Source organism: Rhinatrema bivittatum, chromosome 9, assembly GCF_901001135.1.
Source record: "Rhinatrema bivittatum chromosome 9, aRhiBiv1.1, whole genome shotgun sequence".
Lineage (NCBI taxonomy): Eukaryota > Metazoa > Chordata > Amphibia > Gymnophiona > Rhinatrematidae > Rhinatrema > Rhinatrema bivittatum.
The window spans coordinates 58,915,069-58,935,118 of NC_042623.1; positions in this window are offsets into that span (position 1 = coordinate 58,915,069).

A 20,050-nucleotide genomic window follows, 5' to 3' on the forward strand; every position below is an offset into this window, starting at 1 on the left:
ATCTCTCTTAATACAATATTGCCCACCGTAATATTGCCTATGTTAACCTTTCTGTACTGCAATGCTCAATCCATTAAGCAAAAAACTCCTATCTTCATGGACCTTTTGAACGAAAAAAATCCAGACTGCTTACTTATAACGGAATCTTGGCTTACCGAATCAGATTCAATTATAGTAAACAGTATTTGTCCGGTTAATTATACTGCCTTTTCAAATGTGCGTACTAAGCGCAGAGGTGGGGGGGTATTAGCCTTTATAAAAACCTCCCATAAACCGATCAGGAAATTTTTATCTGATTGTGATCCCTTTGAACTTTTGATAATATCTACAAATCATTTAAATGTGATCTTAGTCTACTGTCCTCCTAAAACTTTACATACACAATTATCAAAATTTTTAGAATTAATCTCAGCCTGGTCTTTAAACCTAACAGAAACTATTCTGATAGGTGACTTCAATTTACAGATAAATAATGATCCAGCTTCTTTTACTTTCATAACTACAACCTTCTTAGATGCCATGAATGGTCTAGGTTGGACACAACTTATTACTGAGCCTACCCATAAAAAAAGGTAATACATTGGATTTAATATTTTATAATCCTTCTTCTTTGAACATACCATTGACAGATTTAACTATTCAGCCAGTTCCTTGGTCAGATCATTATCTCCTCTCACGTCTACGATCCTGCAAAAGAAACCTTTGAACGACGCAGTCAATCAGCTTATAAAAAGGAAACCTATAATAACTGAATCCTTTTTAGAAACTTTTTCTGAGAATCTACCTTGCGACCTTGCTGATAACGTGGATACATCCCTTGAAATGTGGAACTCTGCTATTTTAAACGTCTTAGATATAGTGGCCCCTTTTAGAACTACTCTTTTTAAAAAAAAATCTCATAACAAAACACATTTCCCTTGGTACAATAATGTCCTAAGGACTTTGAAAACGGCCCTGAGAAAAAAAGAGCGTCTTTGGTTAAAACAAAATAATCCTGATATGCTCCGAGCTTTTCACTGCGCTTTAAAATGTTATAAAAAAGAAGTGAATTTAGCTAGGAAAAGATACTATGCGGAAAAAATTGCTGTTGCAAATAACAATCCAACTATACTGTTTAGTATAGTTCAATCCTTAACAGCTGATCAGGCTAATGAACTTCCAGAAATTACAAATAAAACATGTGATCAAATATCAACATTTTTTCAAAATAAAACAGATTCCATATCCAAGGAATTTGCTATGTTACCATATCCCAGCTACAAACAACAGATAGTAATTTCTGAGTGGACAGAGTTTTACTCTACCACCCCGAAATCCATACAAAACATTATTGGTAAACAAAAAATTTCGAACTCTCCGTTAAACCCTTGCTCAGGCACCTTATTAAAAAGTATAGTAGGAAAGTATCCTGACTACGTATGTTCCCTTATCAATCAATCTTTGGATACTGGAAAGTTCCCTGACCTACTAAAACAAACTTCAATACTACCCATTCAAAAGAATAAGAAACTTCCCTTTATGGACTTTTCTAACTTGAGACCTATTGCCTCATTATGCTCAATAGCTAAAATCTTGGAATCGGTGATTTTATATCAGCTTAAAGAGTATTTATCGGAGCATGATATACTCCATCCAAACCAGCATGGCTTTAGGAAGGGACATTCCACTGAGACTTTACTACTATCCTCCTTTGACACCTTCCTGAGAGGCTTTGACTCGTATACAGATTATGTAGTTGTTCTATTGGATATATCAGCAGCGTTTGACACGTTAGATCATAAATTACTCTTGTCCGCTCTACAACTTATAGGAATTAAATCAACAGTCATGAGTTGGTTCAGTAGCTTCCTTTCTAATCGTACTTGTCAAATTACTATGGGTACTTTTTCTTCCCAAAAATATGCCCAGACAACTGGTGTCCCTCAGGGCTCCTCGTTGTCCCCAATATTGTTTAATATTTATCTTTTGCCTTTGTGTCAAATTCTGTCAGCATTAAATGTACAATTCAAACTGTATGCTGATGATATTCAGTTATTCGTCCCTTACAAGTCTTCCTGGGCAGACACCTTTTCCCTGATCCAAGTCTATATTAACACAATTGAACAATGGATGGCACACAATCGTCTAAAACTCAATAAAAAGAAAACAGAAATATTATGTTTGAGTTTTATAACCAACCCCTCTAACGCACCGCCTACTAGTTTAGTAGTTGGCAAAGAAACCATTCAAGTTACCAAACTTGCACGTAATCTCGGTGTGAGGGTAGACACTAATCTATCCTTAAAACAACACATCTCAAAAGTGGTGAAAACCTCATCTTTTAAACTACATGTTCTCAAACGATTACGCCCCCTTTTATTTCCTCATGATTATCGTTCTGTGCTTCAAGCATTAATTTTATCTGGTCTAGACTATTGTAACGGCCTATACTTGGGATTGCCAGATTCCTCCATTAGACCGTTACAATTGATATTGAATTCAGCAGCTAGACTCCTCACCGGTACCCCACTAAAGCAACATATCTCACCAATTCTGTACAAATTACATTGGCTTCCAGTTAAATACAGGATTCAATATAAAATCATTATGTTAATTCACTCTCTCTTGAATAACATTGAATCTACTTGGATGTGTTTCACGTTACATTTTTACAGACCTCAACGAGAACTGAGATCTACGGGGAAGAATCTGCTAGAAATTCCCTCAGTGAAAAACGCGGCATTAAGCATGACTAGGAATAGAGCGTTCTCGGTTGCTGGCCCCATAATGTGGAACTCACTGCCAGACCCACTTAGGTTGATAAATAATCGTAAGGATTTTAAGAAGGCGTTAAAAACCTATCTTTTTCAGGAAGCGTTCAAAGATGTAGAAGTTCCGTAATAGAAAGTATAAGACAAATCACGTGTGTTTACATAGCTTACTTTACTTTTCCTGCTTTTAATTTTTTAATGAAAATTGGCCACTCTCTCTCTTAATCATTTTTATTTTTATTGATAATGTAACCATGATGTATTTTTATTCATACTTAGTTATTTTAAGTTTTATTTAGTACAAATTATTTTTAACCTTTAATAATTTAAGGTTTGTATTACTGTAAACCGCTTTGATCGGTAAATTTTACTGGAAAACGGTATATACATTTGTTTAAATAAATAAATAAAATAAAATAAATTTCTACTGTTACTCAGACCAGCAGGAAAATATCCTCAGAGTTCTGCCAGCTGGTGATTTCAATTGGTCGGGTTGTGTTTTTTTATATTTTCTTGTAAGTGATTGGGAAATACCAAGGCAATAGTTTTCTCTTTTTTTTTTTTTTTTTAAACAGAGTGGTTGGCAACTTTCCTTAGTAATAAGATATCTAATGCCTCTCCTGTCTCTTAGGGGGAACAATTCTCTCAGAATGATGCAATACAATGCGCTCGGCTGAGTGCACGATTTTATCAGCGCTTGGATGCATGTTTTGGATGCGCATCCAAAGCCCTCATGCAATAAGGGGATTAGTGCTCATCACATGCAAATTCATGTTAATGACGCTATTAGCTATTACCCTGATGCAAAAAAAAAAAACAGTGCACCCGAACGCACACATTTTTACTCTCAGAAATTAACGCCTGCTCCGGAGTAGGCGTTAATTATTGAGAAGCCCCAAAAGTTTACAGAAAAGCAGAAAATACTGCTTTTTTGTAGTTCCTCCGACTTTATATTGTGGCGATATGAAGTCGGAGGAACCTAAAATAGGAGAACAGGAAAAAATAAATAAATAAATAAAAAACTGTCGCCGGCAGTCAGGTTAGGAAAACGGATGCTCAATTAACAGGCACAGCCACGGGTTAGGAAAATGGACGCTTGTTAATCGAGTATCCGTTATCCTATGACAGCCACCTCTCCTAGGCGCCCAATGCTGAGGAGGCGCTAGGGACGCAAAATTTTCCCTAACTCCTTCTTTCTACCATGGCAGCCCATTTAAATATTAAATAGGGCTCCCGGGAGAGGTGGATTGGCGTGGGTTAACAATCATAAGGGCTCGTTTAATGCATGCTGATATTGCATTGACCTACTTGTCTGGTAGCCTTGATTTAGACGCATGTAGCTAACAGCTTTGAGTATGAAGTACTTAAATATTGATCGTGTTGTACTTTTTCCTTTGTTCTTTTTATTAATATTATTATTACTTATCCTTTATTTCCTCTGGATCTCCTTCTTTTTCTGAATTTTCTGTATATTATTTCATTTTGTCTCTGTGTACTTTTTTTGCACAAAGTAATAATATTTTTCCTGGTTTTATTCATTTCATTGTATTTGAATAATTAGTCTGTAAAAATAAAATGTAAAAAATGTATTGCTAATAAAATATGTGCAAACGTTTTGATGCAGAAATTGAAATTCCTAATTTAGGGGCCAATGTACCTATATTAAAGGCTGATGATAATGAGATAGAGGGTAAAATACATACCTACAAGTTTATGTGTACAGGCGGATGGTATCTGGTTTGTCCTGTTGCGATCCCCCCTGTTGCTGCGCTACAGGAGGTATCTTACCTTCCTCCAGAGGCCGCTCTGAAGCCAGGGCCTCGCCTGTGTTCCATCCGGGACTTGCTCCAGGGCCTGAGGGGCCTAGCTGTTCCTGTGGCTTGCATGCCAGCGTTTGGACTTCCTGTTTGGCGACGCCCTTCCCTAGGGGCCGGCCCGCAGCTCTCCTCCTTATTTATAGGGCCAGCGGTGGGCGGTCCTGGCAAGCTCCTCCCAGGGAGTTGCCTTCTACCTCCAATATATAAGGACTTTCTTGCCACTTGCACCGGGCCTCCGGATCAGGTCCTACAGTCGTCTGTAACCTTGCTGATCCAGGTCTTCCGTGATCACATTTGCTTTGATGGATCCCTGTCCAGTGTCTCTGCCTTGATGTCTGTTCCTGACCTTGCTTGATGTCTGTTCCTGAAGCTGCCTGATTCCGTTCCTGTTCCAGTTCCGGTTGTTCTGCCCTGTGTCTTCGTCTGGTTCCTGAGCCTTCTGTCCTGTTGGGCCCTGGAGTGGCCAACAGGAGGGATTCGTCCCCCGGGCTCTTGAGCTTCTGTTCCTGCCAGCCGAAGGGGCTTCGGATGTCAGTATCCCAGCATCGGAGTTCCTCTTCGCCTGGATCTTCCCAGCACTCTCCTGTTCCCAGCGTGGTCCGCGACCAGCCTTCCTGGGCTGTGTAGGGCGCGTATGGGACAGGGTGGTCCGTGACCAGTCCAGCTGTGCTGGCTGAGTAGGGCGCCCTAATGGACAGTGCCCATGTCTTCCTTCCTGCCCTCTTCTACGATGTCTGCTTCAGCCTGTCTACGATGTCTGCTTCAGCCTTTGCCCTCGTCCTGATGTCTTCAACGTCTTGCTTCAGCCTGTTTTGGATGTCTGCTTTAGCCCCGTCTGACGTCTTCAGTGTAGAGGACTCTGTCTGCCCTCGCCTCTGTCTGGCCTGCTGCCCATTGCCGTTCCCTGCGGCAGGTCCGAAAGGGCCGGGAACAGTCGGAGGACCGTTCATCAGTCAACTTCCCCGTGTTGGCTACCATGGGCGTGCAGGTCCGGCTGAGGGTCGGACTCCCTGCTTCTGTACCCGCCTGGCTCACCATGCCTGCCCAGCTCACCTCCCACAGTGTGGCTGGGGCTCCTCCCTAGCTTTCGCCGTGGCCCAAGGGCTCACCACCAGCTCGAGACGACCGCGCGCGCTCGTAACATGTCCTGCCCTTGTTTTGCCTTGTTCCTGCCTGTGTTTCAACCTGGTTCCTTGACTTTATGTAGGCCCTCCCTCCTTCCTTGGTGGCCTTTCTTTTCTGTGTCCTAGCCTTTTATTCCTTGCTCTGGTTAGGCCTTCCAGTTACCTTTTCTTGTTTGGGGGTCCTTTCCCTTGTATTGCACCTTTTTCCTGCTTTGTGCTATTTAGCTCCCCTTTTCCTGTATCCTTGTCTACCCTGTTTCCTTCCTGCTCAGACCTTAGCCTGCCTTTTCCTGCCTGAACCCCTGCTCCAAGTGCCCTGCCAGCCACCAGAATCTGCAGGCTCAACCCAACCTGATCTGCTCTACCCTTGATTCCTGTACTGCTCCTGCTGGAGGAATACCTTTAACCAGCCTTGACAATTTGTCAAGTTAATTACAGCTTACAGGAGGGGAAGATCTTTTATTACTTGGGGTAGATATGCAATAGTAAGACCTACAGCATATTGGTTTGGCTTGTTCTAGTTACTGGGTGAATGCTTTAGTAAACAACTTTATATGGCATTTTTCCAATATAGTTGAGACGTGATGAAAACAAATTGTCAAAATGGAATAAAACCTTCAGTTTAATTCTATTTCTAATGGGCATGAAACCTAATGTCTCCATTGCGTGCAGTAGAGTACTCTACAAGTCTTACTGTAAAGGCAGTAGGTGTGTGAAAGGAACTGTTAGTATTCAAACTCTCTGGTCCCAAGTTAACTAAACTGTAAGAGGTCTTGCACACAGCATAAATTAGAACTATTTCACCATTGTTTCTTTCTAGGGTGTCTTCCTTCCCTGTAGAAGGAGTGCTGTAATATGGTGGTTAGTGGGTGTCTTCTGCCTGTAAAGAATGCATTTACTGAGACATTCTGAGGTTTTTAGTGGTTTAATTGAATTCTTGTTTTGAGGAAGATAATGTGCTTGTTATATTTGTTGTCATACTTTCACTTGTTTCACAGCTTCACTGTGCCTTGAATCTGCCGGCTATGACATCTCCTCACCAGCAGAGGCCTCCAGTGAGCTCCATTCAGAGCTATCCAAACCATCTCCTCACTGGCTTATGACTCAGCCTGCGGTGCAGCCTCCTTTTCACAAGGGGACCTCAGTGAGCTTAACTTCCAGCTTGCCACGCTCCTCCTAGTGCTTGCATCACACCCAAGCTTCAGCCCAATATAACCCAACCTTGCCCATTCACCTTTGCCTCTTTATGGAATCACTCTTGCCTCTTTGTCCTGTCTGCTGTTTCCTTGTTTTATACCTTGTGGCCTCCAGGCCTTCTTGCATCCTGCTTTTTGCTCTGTGGCCTACTCAAGCCTAGCCTTGCCTTGTGGCCTCCAGGCCCTCTTGCCCCTTGTGCCTTGCTCTGTGGTCTACCCTAGGCTTTACCTTGCCTTTTTGCCTCCAGTCCTTCTTGCTTCTTGCCTTGTGGCCTATTTAGACCTTACCTTGCTTGTGGCTTCTGGGCCTGCTCTATACTTATACCATGCCTTGTGGCCTATCCAGTCCTCTCTCTATACCTAGGGGCCTATGGGCTTCCAGCCTTGTTGCTTTCGGGCTTCTATGTTCCTTGTTCTGTGTTGTCTTGCCTTATCCTTCTTCACTCCTGCCCTTGTCTAATCTTGTAGTTCCCTGCCCAATCCTGTCTGTTCCAGTATCCTGTCCATAGCTCCTTCTCTGTCGCAGTTCCTGCTTAGTGTCCTGCCCAGTATACTGCCTTGCTTGTATCTCTCCCTGTCTGTGTTCATTACCTTGCCTTGTCTCTGTCCTTGTTCCATATCACGCTTCAGTCCAATCCGGATCCAGCTTTGCCTCATCCAGCCTGTACAAAGCCTTACCTTATTCCAGTGTAACCATGATGTAGTGCCACCGTAGAGATCTATTGGCCCCAGAACCCAAGGGCTCAACCTGCAGGGAGGGGGCTGGTTAGGTGGAAGATTGGATCTTGCCCTACCTTGCAGTCCTGCACCGTTCCTGAAATGGTGTACCCCGATCAGAGGAGCTATGACATTAGTCCACTCTTACATGTAGAAATAAGTTGACAGAAGTTAAGCATAATAAATGATGGCAGATAAAGACCAAAAAGACCCATCCAGTCTGCCCAGCAGGTGTAGTCTCTACACCTTCTTCCAAGAAGACATTTCAGGCACCCACCACTCTTCCCGTGAAACTGTTCTGGCATTGTTCTCCATAACCTAACTTCTTGGAGATTTTTATGAGCTCTAGTTTTCAACGTTTCTGTTGAAAGGTTTGCTTCTTGTTCATTAATAACTTTTTCGATACTTAAATGGCTGACACCCCCCCTCCCCCCCCATCCTGTCTACTCTGTTCCAGAATTACAGATTGAGTTCCTTAAGTTGGCTTGGGGATGGAAGGCCGTGGTCAGGTGAAGCTGCATGCCAAACTTCCTGCAGAGAGCCTTCCAATACTTTGCAGTAAATTGCGGGCCGCGGTCAGAGGTTATATGTGATGGAAGACCATGGAGGCGGAAAACATGTTGAGTAAAGAGGGTGGCCAGTTCCGGTGCCGATGGCAGTTTAGCGAGAGGCACGAAGTGGGCCATTTTAGAAAAACGGTAGACTGTGACCCAGATCACGGTTTTCCCGTCAGAGGCTGGTAAATCGACGATAAAATCGGTGGACAGGTGAGTCCAAGGCTCGGTAGGGACTGGTAATGGCTGAAGAAGACCCCAGGGGCGTCCATGCAGGGGTTTTTGCCGTGCACAGACGGGACAGGACTGGACGTAGAGACGAACGTCCCTCTTCAGTTGCGGCCACCAGTAGAATTCCGATAGGAGATTCAGGGTCCTGGCTATTCCCGGGTGTCCGGCAGTCAGGGAATCGTGGGCCCAGGCTAATACTCTCCTACGAGAACAGACAGGAACTACAGTCTTCCCCGCGGGAGCCACCTCAGCGGCCGCTAAGAGGACCTTAGCTGGATCCAGGATGTACTGCGGCGGCGAAGAGTCTTCTTCAGTCTCAGAGGTACGCGAGAGGGCGTCCGCGCGGATGTTCTTAGATGCTGGTCGGTAACGTAGGGTGAAATTGAACCGGCTGAAAAAGAGGGACCAGCGTGCCTGCCGTGGGTTAAGGCGCTGGGCATGACACAAATATTCCAGGTTCTTGTGATTGGTATAGACGGTTATCGGGTGTTGGGCTCCCTCCAGCCTTTGACGCCATTCCTCAAAGGCGAGCTTAATGGCTAGTAACTCCTTGTCGCCTATGCCATAGTTCTTTTCAGCGGGGGAGAACTTGCGGGAAAAATAGGAGCACGGCAAAAGTCTTCCTTTCTCGGATAATTGACACAAGACGGCCCCAACCGCTACGTCGGAGGCATCGACCACCACGATGAATGGCCTTTGAGGATCTGGATGGCAGAGGCAGGTGTCCTGGAGGAAGGCTTCTTTCAGGTCCTGGAAGGCTTGTATAGCCGTCTGCGGCCAATGTTTAGCGTCGGCGCCCTTCTTGGTAAGAGCCGTTAGCGGAGCCACCCTTTGGGAAAAGTGGGGAATGAACTGCCGGTAGAAGTTGGCAAAACCTAAGAAGCGTTGGAGCGCCTTCACCCCCAGAGGTTGTGGCCAGTCATTGATCGCTGAAACCTTCTCAGGGTCCATAAGAAACCCAGTGTAGGATACGATATACCCTAGGAAGGGCAAGGAATCCTGCTCAAAAATACACTTCTCCAACTTGGCGAATAATTGATTCTCTTGCAGCTTCTGTAGTACTAGTCGGACCTCCTGGCGGTGCGTCTCCAGATCCCTGGAGTAGATAAGGACATCGTCTAAGTAGACTATGACCGAAGAGTGAAGCATGTCTCTGAGAACCTCATTCATGAGGTTTTGAAAAACCGCCGGGGCATTGCAGAGGCCAAAGGGCATGACCAAGTATTCATAATGACCGTCCCTTGTGTTGAATGCGGTCTTCCATTCGTCTCCAGGACAGATCCGTACCAGGTTGTAAGCCCCTCTGAGATCCAGCTTAGTAAATACCTTGGCCCCTTGTAGCCTGTCCAGGAGCTCCGGTATCAGAGGCAGAGGGTACCGATCATGGCGGGTAATGCTGTTTAAACCACGGTAGTCTATGCAGGGGCGGAGTGACCCATCTTTCTTGGCCACGAAGAAAAAGCCGGCTCCTGCCGGGGACTTAGATGGCCGAATGAACCCTCGTTCCAAGTTCTCCTGAATGTATGCAGACATAGCTTGAGTCTCAGGAAGAGACAAGGGATACACCCGACCTCGTGGGGGTGTAGTACCGGGCAAGAGGTTTATCGCACAATCGAATGGGCGATGTTCGGGGAGAATCTCAGCTTTCTCCTTGGAGAAGACATCATGGAACTCCTGATAGTGTGGAGGCAGCGCCAAGGGAGTCGTCAGAAGCGGCACCTGAGCTCGAAGCACCTTAGTCAGGCAGGAGCGAAAGCAGGTCGGCCCCCAGGAAGTCACCTGGAGGGAGTCCCAATCAATGACAGGTGAGTGTTTCCGAAGCCAGGGTATTCCTAGAATGATTGGATGCATAGATTTCTCCAAAATAAGGAAGGAGATTTCTTCCTGGTGCAGCACGCCAGTACGGAAGGTGAGCGGTTGGGTGTGCGTGGAAATGGTTCCTGGAAGGAGTCCTCCCTGGATGGAGGAAATGCGAAGCGGAGGAGTTTGGGGTCGTACCCCAATCTGGAGTTGCCGAGCTAACTCCTGAAGGATGAAGTTCTCTCCTGCGCCAGAGTCAATTAAGGCCTGAGTCTCAAACTCTCCCCCTGGGAGAAGCAAGGTCACCGGGATGAAGCACGGGGAGTCAGTAGTGGTATGACCTAGGGGAAGCTCCCCACTAATTCCTAGGTCCGAGCGTTTCCCGGGCGCTCGCTACACTGGGCAAGGAAGTGACCTCTTCCCCCACAGTATAGGCAAAGGCTTAGTGAGCGACATCTCCTTCTTTCTTGTTGGGAGAGAGGTCCTCGACCCACCTGCATGGGTTCAACGTCTTGGGTTCCAGAGGAGGCTGGCTGGGAACTTCCCTGGGGGGACGGTAGAGATGTGAATCGTGTGATCGATCGTCTTAATGATCGATTTCGGCTGGGGGGGGGGGAGGGAATCGGATCGTCGCAGTTTTGTTTTTTTTAAATATCATGTAAATCGTAAATCGGGGGAGGGCGTATGGCCATTTTGCATTACGGCAACACGATTCGAGTGCAGGAGGTCATTCCCGGACCCCCGCTGGACTTTTGGCAAGTCTTGTGGGGGTCAGGAGGCCCCCCAAGCTGGCCAAAAGTCCCTGGGGGGTCCAGCGGGGGTCCGGGAGCGATCTCCTACGCTCGTGACGTCGGGGGACAGGAACCAAAATGGCGCCGGCGCTACCTTTGCCCTGTCATATGACAGGGCAAAGGTAGCGCCGGCGCCATTTCTATGAACGCACCCGTGGCCCGAGAGTGGAACATCACACCGGGACCCCCCCCCCACTGGACCCCAGGTAATTTAAGACATTTTGGGGGGGGTTCGGGAGGGTGGGGGATTTATTTTAAAGGGTCGGGGTGGATTTTAGGGTTGTTTTAGTGTGCCGGTTTTCCCCCCTCCCCCTTCCCCTCCCCCTTCCCCCGATTTACGATTTTTGACGATAAATCAGGGGAATTCCTATTATATATCGCCTTTAACGATTTTTGACTATTTAAAATATATCGGACGATATTTTAAATCGTCAAAAAACGATTCACATCCCTACGGAGCAGGTCCAGAAGCGGCAGGTCTATGAACCGCCCTCCTCTCTCGGAAGCGCCGCTGAATGCGGTGGTCCACCCTGCCAGCCAAGTCAATAAGTTCATTCAAGTCATCAGGAAGATCGCGGACTGCCAGTTCATCTTGTAATCTCGGGGAGAGACTCTCCAAGAAAATACCATGTAAGCTGTCGCTTCCCCAATTTAACTCTGCAGCGAGAGTCTGAAACTCCATGGCATGTTCCGCTAGGGGGCGATTGCCCTGTCGCAGCTGGAGCAACTCGGAGGCCGCCATGGGTTTACGCGTGGCCTCATCAAAGACTTGCCTAAAAGCAGAAACAAAGTGGACCAGATTGTTCAGACGGGAATCCTGGCGTTCCAGGAGATTGGAGGCCCAGACCAAAGGTTTCCCATCCAGTAGAGAAATAATGTAGCTGGTCTTGACTCTCTCAGTAGGAAACTGAAGCGGGAGAAGGTCGAACCGTATGTAGCACTGGTGCAGGAATCCTCGGCAGCGCCCTGCGTCTCCTGAGAACCGTGAAGGTGCCGGCATCTGGACAGGGACAGTAGCTGCAGCGGAGGGCCCCGCTCCGGACGGCGTGGAACTGGCAGCAGTGGCTCCACCGACGTGGTCGGCTAAGGCTTGAACCGTTGCCGTCAAGGTATCGAGGCATGCTTGCTGTTGTTGTAGCCCCTGGGCTATACCGGGGATGGCCTTCAAGCCTGCCAGGTCCGCCGGGTCCATGGCCTTGCAAACTGTTGTGTTCGTGGATCCTTGGACCGGTTGGAACAAAGGATGGAGTGCTGTAGAAGTCCACAGCAGGTGTCCCAACCGGGAGGCGGTTCAGGAACTCGGAGCAGGCAGTGATACTGGACTACGGTGGAGTCCTATGCGACCAAGGACTCGGTACCCACAGGGAGGACAGACGACGTTGAACCCTGGTGATTGAAGAGTCTTCACCCTGGAGACCAGCACTCCCCCGGGAGGAGCCCTTAGGAGTCCAGCCGCTGGGACTTTTGGAGATTCACCCTGGAAGCCGGAGTCCCCCCAGGAGGAGCCCGTAGGAACCCGGCCGCTGGGACTTAGGAGACTCCTGGAAGACCGAGGATGGTCTGGATGCAGGCGCCTCCTGCAGGTCGTGGGTTCCAGATGGCTGGCGCCTCCAGCAGTCGTAGGTAGTCTCTGAAGAGAAGTAGTGGTGGTTGGGGGTTAGGTATTTGAATTTGCAAGGAAGGTGACCTACCCCCACCGTGTGGGGGTAGGTCACCGTGTGGGGGTAGGTCACCTTCCTGAAGCCACTCCCCTGAGCACCCCCCTACCCTCACCGTGTGGGGGTAGGGGGTGCTCAGGGGAGTGGCTTCAGGCTACAGAGGCCTTGATGTTCACACTGTGGGGGAGAATTGGGGCACATAGAAACTCTCATGCGTGACTTTGGAGAAAGGTTCAGAGCATAAGCCCTCCCCCTTACTGCCTGTGTTCAAATTGGCTCCTAACACACTTTAGTAAACATACCCTAAGGTTAAGATTTTCTTTCTTCCTCTCTGCTTCAGTTTATGCTCGCCTCTTCATCTGCCTTTTAAGGGGCCGATGCCATAAAGTGCAACCAGCCTAGAGCACAGGTTTTCACACAGTTGGTCTCACATTTTGGATGCCCCAAACTAACACCTGATGCAATAAGGAGATTAGTGCGTTCAAAACTCACACCCAAACAAACGCGTAGCCAATAACATTCATCATATATAAATTCCATGTAGATGAGGTTATTAGCTATTACCCCCCCCCCCCCCACCCGATACACTTTTTAATACTGCAAATTTAACTCCAGCCCCAGAGCTGGTGTTAAGTCAATCTGCTGTTACGAACCTGCCTTTCCTGCAGGTTCTTCACCTTTTTTTTTTTCTCTCTCTTCTCATCCCACGGCTCGGAGCCATGCTACTCTTTTGTTGCTGCTGGAGCCGCGCTGTTACTGCCTCTCTAGCAGCCCAGAGCCTGCTGATGTCCTTCCTATGTGGCAGGAGCCGTGCATCATCATGTCCTATGGCCCACTGGCCGCCGACATCGCTGCTGCCCTCCCTGGTGCCAGGATGCCGTCCGGGTGCACCTTTATGTGGCAGGAGGCTGCCTACAACATGCCTATGCGGCCCGGAAGTCACTAGCCTTACCTGCGGATCCTCCGAGGGGAGAGGGCCGCAGCCCCGGCCTCTCCTGACAATTGGAGCCGCCAGTGATCCATCTTCAGCGGCAGGGAAACCGCCTATCATCTCGAGGCCTGCTCTGAGGCCTAGTCTCAGGGCCGGGCCCTGCTTCTCCTCCTCAGCGTAGCAAGGTGTCTGTGTCCTGCCCCTTCTCCTAAGGGGCGAAGCTGCGCCTCTTCTCCCTTCTTAAAGGGACAGCAAGGGAGGAGGTCGACTTCTGATGTCATCAAGGAGTCGCCTCTTCTTCAGGATAAAAAGCTTCAGTCTTCATTCTTTCCTTGCCTTCGCAAGGAGCCCAGTCCTCCTTAGGACGTCTTGTCATCTGCTTCTCAAGGCACTTTGTAGGATCCTGTGTCTTCGTGATGTCCTCATGCTACGTCTTCGTCTTCATCGTCTCAAGGTCTCCAGATGTCTCGTCTTGATGTCTTCTTTATCCGGTACATCTTTGTCCTGGCAGCGCAAGTCTCCAAGAGGTTCCAGCTTCTTATTTTAACCTTCATCGTAGAGGCATCCCCTCGAACCCTAAACCTTGCCTGGATCCTCGGAGTCTGCACCCTGCCTCCATTTCACGAATGAACTCTATTTATCCGATCCATTCCGGCGTGGCCCTGCCTGGCCTTTATCATCTATGCAGAGTACATTTGGAGCAGGCTTTGTCGGAGTCTTCACTTCATCTCCTATCTTCTCTGTGTGGGGAACCACCAGCGTGGTCCATGACCTGTCTTCATTGGCTGAGTGTATGGGCGCGTGATGTGCAGTACCGACTCAGCTCTGCCAACTTGTGTGGGGAACCACTAGCGTGGTCCGCAACCAGCCTACCCCGGCTGTGTAGGGCGTGCTACCTGCGTGGTCCGAGACCAGTCCGGCTAGGTTGTGTAGGGCGCGTGACATCCAGTACCGACCAAGTCTTCTTCAAGCATCTCATGGCCTTCCAGAGTTTCTTCATATACATGACCAGAGTTCCTTTTTACTCCACGTATCCAGATTGCATTCTTCATGTGTCGAAGTCTCGTCTTACTTCGTATCCAGAGTGATGTTCCACTTCACGTATTCTGGGTCTTGACTCACTTCAAGTCTTCATCTTTGATGTCCTTATCCTCTGACCACTGTCCACCCTGTCGCAGTTGCTGCTCCGTGCGGCAGGTCCAAAAGGGCTTGGAGTAGTCGGAGGACCACTCAGGAGACCAACATTGTGTTGTTTGGGTCTCTTTCTGCTGCGTACAGGTGTGGCTGTGGTTCAGGTCATCGGTCTCCATCTTCAGCCCATGCTGGGGCACCTCTCACCTGCCTTGGTGCTTGCCGGAACTCCTCTGCGGCTGTATCGGGGCCCAGGGCACACGAAAACACCAGAGATGGAAACGCTACCCGCGTTTCCACAACATCCACTAGTTGAGGGCTCAGGAGAAATTTTAAAAATACTGTCCTCTGTGGTTCCTCCTAATAGTATTGCTTGCTGTCTTTAAGAATAACAAAATAATGTAATGGCCTGATGAACAAAAACAAATTTGGACGCACAATAGACATGCTCCAGGTTGATTTCACCCCTTGCTATTGTATGTGTCTATTGTGCGTATATATTGGGCAAAATCAACCTGAAGCAGGATGAAACAGATGCTCGTACTGAGCGCCTGTTGCAATTGTGCACATACAGCCACGTCTCCTGGGCACTGATGCATTTGGAGTGTTAGGGATATACAATTCTTTCCTAGCGTGTCCTTTTCAACCAGCAGCTCACTTAAATATTACAGTGGGCACCCAGGAGACATGGCTGTGAGTGCGTTAGGAAAACGGGTGCTCAATACGAGCACCCGTTTTAATGCACGTCTTATGGCATCAGCCTGCTTATGTGCTGTTCCAGTCTCACACACTCTTTCTGTAAATCCTCAGTGTGTTTGTGTGTTATCTACTTTGAATATCTTTCTGGCAAGATAAAGGAGGTGATCATTTTGTTTATCCAATGTGTTTACCTACTGCCATGGCAAATATTTGTATTATAGCAATAGTTATGTGACCTGTGAGATTCTTTTAACATAAGAAAGTAAATCGTATCAGTCAAAAACGAAGATGCCACCACTGGTCAGCTGGACATTTGAACAGTTTATCATACATACATTGAGATTTTAGAATATTTACCCTCAGACAGTCTCAGAACTCAATACAGAATATAAAAAAGCAAAATCGCAAAAACCAATAGTCCCTCTAATTTTTTTTGTGGGCTGTATGCACAAAAAGCAATCTCATCTGCAGCATTGTACACAAATTTGTATGCAGTGTTCTTAGAACACCATGCTGCTTCTTTTCCTGTGTGTACTTGTTTCACAGCCTGCTGCTTTTTCAGTCCCTCGAAGGTGTCTTAATTGTAAATTTTCAGGCAGCAGTCTGGTAACAATGAGGCCTTTCCCTTTAAGAGCGTACAGATCTCCGACAAGAAACTTGTAACTATGGCCTTAAAGTTATAGGCTCCTATTTATAGCTAGCAGAGAACATATTTTCACCAATTTGAAGTACACTGCTTTTAATTAACTGGGTTACATCATGTTATGGAAAAGCAAGCAGATCCAGTTTTTGAATACAATTGGAAAGTGAATTGACAAGATGGAAAAACATAATATACAAGTTTCAATAAATTAAAATTGATGCACAACTGAATGCTACAATACAATAAAGAAACTTGTATTCATCAATTGGCAGATATGCATTGCAAAAGAGTGACAAACAAAATCTGTAAAAATCAGAAAACTGCAGGTGTCTTCTCCTAGGCCAGTGATGGTGAACTCCAATCCTCGAGTGCCACAAACAGGCTAGATTTTCAGGATTTCTACAATGAATATGCAGAAGACAGATTTGCATGCACTGCCTCCATTATATGCAAATATATCTCATGCATATTCATTGTGGATATCCTGAAAACCTGACCCGTTTGTGGCACGCGAGAACTGGAGTTCACCATCACTGTCCTAGGCCATGTCTTGGGAATCCATCAGATAATTTTTATCATTCACAGAACTTCAACAAAAATACAAAAACAGGTCCTGGACTATTGGTCTCTATAATAATCCACAGCTGTAAATTTTAAAACTGGGTTGCACGCCACTGGAAGAAGCAGTTATTTCCCCCCCACCCAAAGGCACTTAGACAAACACCATGTATAGAAGAGCTGTATTGTGTCTTATAATCCATAGTTTCTTACCCAGGATATAAGTACCCCTGGGGGTATTTGTACTATCAGCTGAGAAACTATGCTGAATGTCAGTTGGAAATGGCAGTTGCAACTCTTTGATTGCTCGGCCAGTGCAGCCACAGGAGGAGAAGGTGGGAGAGGTGAGAGGTGTGTGCTACAGCTGTTCCAGCAGGCAGTTGCCCCAGCCACCCCCTCCTTCCATAGCTGCTGGCCTGAAGCGAAGACCCATGGCTGCTGCTGCCACCTCCCACTACCATCATGGTCATACCTGGGAACTTTTGACTTCCAGTCATCCTGAGATTATCATAGATTAGCGGGGGGGTGGGGGGGGAAACGGAGGGAGGGCAACTGCACAGTGGGACCGGATGCTCACAAATTTGCTCTCATAAACATTCTTACATGTTCACACTTACTTTCACTGCTCATTCTCTCACATGTCCATTTACACCTTTACTTCTGCCATTCTCCCACCAACACACATACACACTCACTCACGTCTCTCCCTCTTCCATACACACATGCCCACTCACTTTCACACCCATGCTCGCTTGCACTCAGCTCTCTCCTACTCATCTACATACACTATCAGATCTCTTCTTCCTACACAAATACACACTCACTCACTCACTCTCACAGACATGCTCATTCATTCTCTCTCCCCCGGTTTCAAAACACACTAGTGTAAGCTGGGCGAATGTACTTCTGTTAGAAGTGTTGTGTTCCGCGGCCGTGGCACACCACTACCGCGGCCCCCTACCTTGTCCGCGGCGTTCCTTTGCCGCGGGAGCCCCGGGGGAGGGCTCCGATCCGGGCCGTCGCTCCCGTGCGGCCTCAGGTGCTACTCGCTGCAGGGGGAGCCGTCCTGCTCCCCCCTCGCGGCGTCCAGCGACGTCTCTCCTCTGCGGGGGAAAATCCAAGATGGCTGCCACCATCCTTAGGCGCGAGGCCGCGCCTCCTCCACTGATTTAAAGGGACCTGATCCCTTTAACAAGCTTCACCTGTTTCCTCAGCAGCCTAAGCAGGGGGAAGTATAAAGGGAGACTTCCTCTGCTCATCCAGTGACTTGGCAACGTCCTCCAGCGCTGTCTAGTCTGCTTGCTTCGGTGAGTTCCTTGAGCTTGGATTGCTGTTCCTCTTCGTCTTGGTGTTCCCGGTTCCTGACTTCGGATTGGCTTACAGTGATTCTCTGGCATGCGACTTTGGATTGGCAAGCGGTGATTCTCTGGTGTGTGACTTCGGACTGGTGAGTGACGACCCTCTGGTACTCGACCTAGGACTCCTTCAAGACTACCGTCTCCAAGGGCCAGCCTAAGTCCCAGCGGCCCGGGTCCCTACGGGCTCCTCCTGGGGGGACCGCAGGCTTCCAGGGCGAAGCTCCAGTCAGCCATTGCTCCGACACCTGACCTCTCAAAGGTCCACCTAAGTCCCAGCGGTCTGGGTCCCTACGGACTCCTCCTGGGGGGACTACAGACTTCCAGGGGTGAAGACACAGCTCCTCTTCTCATCTCTTCATCCACCTCCACAGTCGTCTCAGTCCCCAGTGCCAAGAGTCAGCTGGTCCCATCTTCTGCTCTGCCTCGCACCCAACGAGAGAACCTACAGATCCTCCGAAAGGTATACCATCCTCCCGTCAGCCAAGGGTTCACAAGCCTGAGCATAACAAGAAGACTCCGGTGGCCAAGTAGTGTAATCGTGTGGCAGCAAGGTAGTCAGATGTTAAATACAGAATACTATTTACCGCTTAAAAATCATTGGAATAACCATTCAAATCAATTCAAACTCTCAATTTTATTTATATTCCCATTTAAAAAAAAAATTATTAGCTTCATAAACAATTAATATATATTATTTCCTTATAACATTAATATTCCATTAAATAATTTCAAGTAAAAACAAACTATTAAAATATGATCACAAATAAGAATTGTTTTATTATTACTCTCTCTATATATATTTATCACTTTACTTATATAGTTCTTTAACTCAAGTATTAAATTACTCTTAAATTTGAGAGTTCATCAGTGCAACAGTCACTTATCTGTCTTTCTTCCTTCTTTTATCTTTATAGCTGCTTTTTCGTTGCTGGCCAGTTCTTCTTTCTTTTCTTTTATCTTGAAATCTTCCTCCTAAACTTAATCTTAAACAACTTAAAAGGAAGCAAAACTAACTCCCTTCACTGCTTCAGGATCTTCCGCATACTACAACAAGTGTGTCACTTGTTATTTTATTTCAACTTTATATTCTAACTAATAATAAAAAAAATATATAATTCATAATCCTAGCACTACTGTTTCAGAACAGACAATATATATCATACACACCTTTACACTTACTATCAATCATACATTCACTATAACTGCACTGTAACTACATTTATCTGTATTAGTTAGGCCTTGATTTGAGAGGACTGGCTTAACAGGTCCTTCTCCATCAATGATCAGGTACCAACTGCTCTGATTCTGTAACTGTCTTTTCCTTTCTGTCTGCTTGGTCTCAATACTTGATGACATCATAGCGCCAAATAGTCCTCAGTGCTGATTATTTTTGTCTTTATCCTATGCTTATTCTTTCTCTTTTTATTTTTCCCTGCAGTATCTGACTTCAGTTGATTTTTGTGTAATCTGAATGTCTTTTAAATCTCTGTGAAATTTAAATTCCTACACTGTGCTTTGTTTAACTTCTGTACACTTTTGCCAGCCTACTCACTGGTAACTAGGGAAGCCAGTGATGCGTCTCCTAGGATACGCTATCTCTGTCTAACCTGATTATCCAGTGCGCATGCAACCTTGTTGATGATGCGGTGAGTGATTCCAATCAACTTTCTTATGTTTTAAAATAGTGTAGTTTGAGGAACCTAAAATTCCTTCCTGATAAGTTTCATTGTATTTAATTATATAGGTATCCTTCTTTTTTTATCCTGAATATTATTTCCTGTTTGTGATTATTAGCTTCTATTTTCCTCACTTTTACTTAAACTTGCTAACCTTCCCCCCCTCACAGTACTTGCAATACTTGTTTCAGTGATGATGTCACTGAAGTTCCTGCACTATGCTTTCCCCTATCCAGCAGCTCCACATCAGTTTCCAGACCAAACTAAGATATAAAAATACCAAAATCAGCCTTAAGACACCCTCAGCAGTGACAGCAGCAGAAGGTCAGCAGCTTCTTCTCTTCTCCTTTCTTTTATATGCAGCTCTCATCTCAAGAGATCTGTCAGCAGTATCAGTCTTTCTTTCAGGAGGAGAT